We start from the raw sequence: 2,738 nt of genomic DNA on the forward strand, positions 1-2,738 counted from the left end.
TCAGCACTGCCTCAGCCCCCTACCCACCAGCAAGAAAAGCCTCCTCCTGTTTCCCTATGCCTCCTAACTTATCTTACTTTGTTCATCTCTCTCCCATAAATAAATACCCAGCCCTGTTATTAGACACAAAAAATGTCAAATTCCCCCACCAATGCATGCAGCACACAGAGCAGAACCAATCACCAGCACAACTCCCCTTTCAAGATCCATTCATTCTCCATGAGTCAGTTTTCTCCCGTCCTTCCAGATCAGCAGTCACCCTTCCTTTGGCCTCTCTCTCCTCGTGTACATTCACTCACACACCCTCCTATCCCTTGGTTATCCATTCACCTTTGTCCATCTATCCATCCATTCTCCCATCATTCTCATAGAAATCCCCGATCAGCCAATATATGTTCCCTTTCCACCATCCAATGACAGACCCACCATCTTCCCTGTTACCCTCCCACCTGGCTTACAGCACTCATCTTCCATCGCATTAATACCTTTAGACAACAAAAATACAGGAGAATATATTTAGTTCAGAGATAAAAAGGTAAGTAAAAAAAAAGAATTATTTTAAAACTAAACCTAGAAAGTAATGTGAAGAAAATTCAGTAGGGAGATGAAATTATAGGGAGAACATATTTAGCTGACACCAAAATTCAAGCCCCTCAGGAAAGGAGGAAAATGATAAACTGAAAGGAAAAATGCACTATTTCATGAATAAACAACAACTCAGGAACTTCGTACACTCAAAACCAATCTTAAAAGAAGGACTAAAGGGGCTACTTAAGACAAGACAAATCCCTACAAGCACAACACACCTCTACAGAAAGATGGCACAAAACCCCTTATGATAATCTCTCTCAATGTTAATTAAGAGACACAGAGTAGCAAAATGAATTAAAAACCTGAACCAAACATTCTGCTACCTACAGGAAACATATCTGAACAGCCAGAGCAAACACAGACTCAAAGTCAAAAGATAGAAAACAATCCTTCAAGCAAACAACTCCCTCAAAGAAGCCAGGGTGGCCATACTAATATCCAACAACAAAGGTTTTAGGTTGAAAAAGATTATAGGGGACAACAAAGGCCATTTTTTTAATAATCAAGGAATATGTACAGCAAGAAGAAAATCATGCTCCTAAACATATATGCATCCAATGAGGGACCACCAAAACACTTAAAAAAACTTCTAAGAAACTTAAAGGAGTATATTGGTAGCAAAACAATAGTAGCTAGAGAATTCAACACCATCTTATCTCCTCTGGATAGATCAACAAGATTAAAACTCAGAAGGAAGACATGGAAGAATGCCTTTGGAGGAAGAATGGTTTTGAAGAATGGCTTTGAAGGAAGAAATGGAAGAGAGAGAGAGCTAATAGATGTATACAGGCCTTTCCATCCCCGAAAATGTGAATACACATTCTTTTCTGCAAATGTGCACATGGAACATTTTCCAAGATAGACTATGTGCTGGGTCCCAAAACATACCTCAATAGAATCAGGAAGATAGAAATTGTATCCACTAACTTTTCAGACCATGATGTATTGATGTCTTACAGCAAACCCTCATAAAGTTGTGTGGACACTAAATCATATAGAGCATGGTGCTGGGAGAACTGTCTGGAGATATTGCCTGGACATAAGGATCTTGGGTCAGAGAGATTGTTGGGTCAAAGTGCTGAGCATATGTTCTGCATGCAGGAGTAAAGGTCACTATCCGACACTGCAGGTCCCCTTAAAGCTAAAGGAGTGACACCCTCACCCCCAGAGTCAGAAATTTCCCTGAATACCTCTTGGTGTGGCCCAAACACACAGAGAAACACATACAGAGAAATGTTGTCTTTAAAATCATAAAACACACAGAAGAAAAGTTAGGGGGTATATTCTGGGATTTCAACATTAGGGATACATTCAGACACATCTCCAATGGGGAGGGAAAAGCAATCAAGAATACATGAATGGTGTGAGTTTCCAAATAAAGGATGGGGCACACATGTGGGACTCAAGTGTTTGGTGGCCGAGAGCCACCTTTCAGGCTAGATGACAGCAAGAGATGGACAAAGGATTGCAGGAACAGGGGAACTGGGCCCCAGACTTGTCAGTAGCCAGTTTGTTTCTCTCTCCTCCCCAATGTAGTCTGATCTCTCTCCTTACTGCAAAATCATCGTTGTTCTTTTGCTCGTAGTCTCAGTCATCATAGTTCCGTCATCCTAATCTCCTCATAGAACTAAAAGTCCTCTACTTCCAGTCATCGTCCTTGGATTCCTTGTCATCCTCCTAGTCCACTCTTTCCCCTTACAGTATAGTAATATAGAAATCATGAAGGGTGGGGGTACACATAGGTGGCGTTGAGCAATATCAGAACATCAAACAGAGATAAAGCTAGTCATTCAGGGGATGTTCTAGGAGATTAACTCAAGGACAAAATCTCATCTGAGGGTTCAGCACTCCAGATAACTAGGAGCACTCCAGATTACTAGGAGATCTGTACAAGGGTGGGATTGCATTTAGGGTGTATTGCTTTCTCCTTTCCTCAGCTAGTAAGTAATCCATTTAAACAACCATAGTAACTTCTTATAAAATTTCTAGTCAGTTTTGTATGAACACAGTAAGAACTATATTAAGCTTAAAGGTTGGATCTTCCTGGGACATCTTGCTATATATTCCAAACCACAGTCCTCAGGCCAGGCTAGTTGACCCTAACCTGAGCAGGGTCCTTATTCAGTAACTTCTTCTTGGGTCATGAC

This window comes from Sorex fumeus, unplaced genomic scaffold (assembly GCF_029834395.1).
Source record: "Sorex fumeus unplaced genomic scaffold, SorFum_2.1 ptg000046l, whole genome shotgun sequence".
Classification (NCBI taxonomy): Eukaryota; Metazoa; Chordata; class Mammalia; order Eulipotyphla; family Soricidae; genus Sorex; species Sorex fumeus.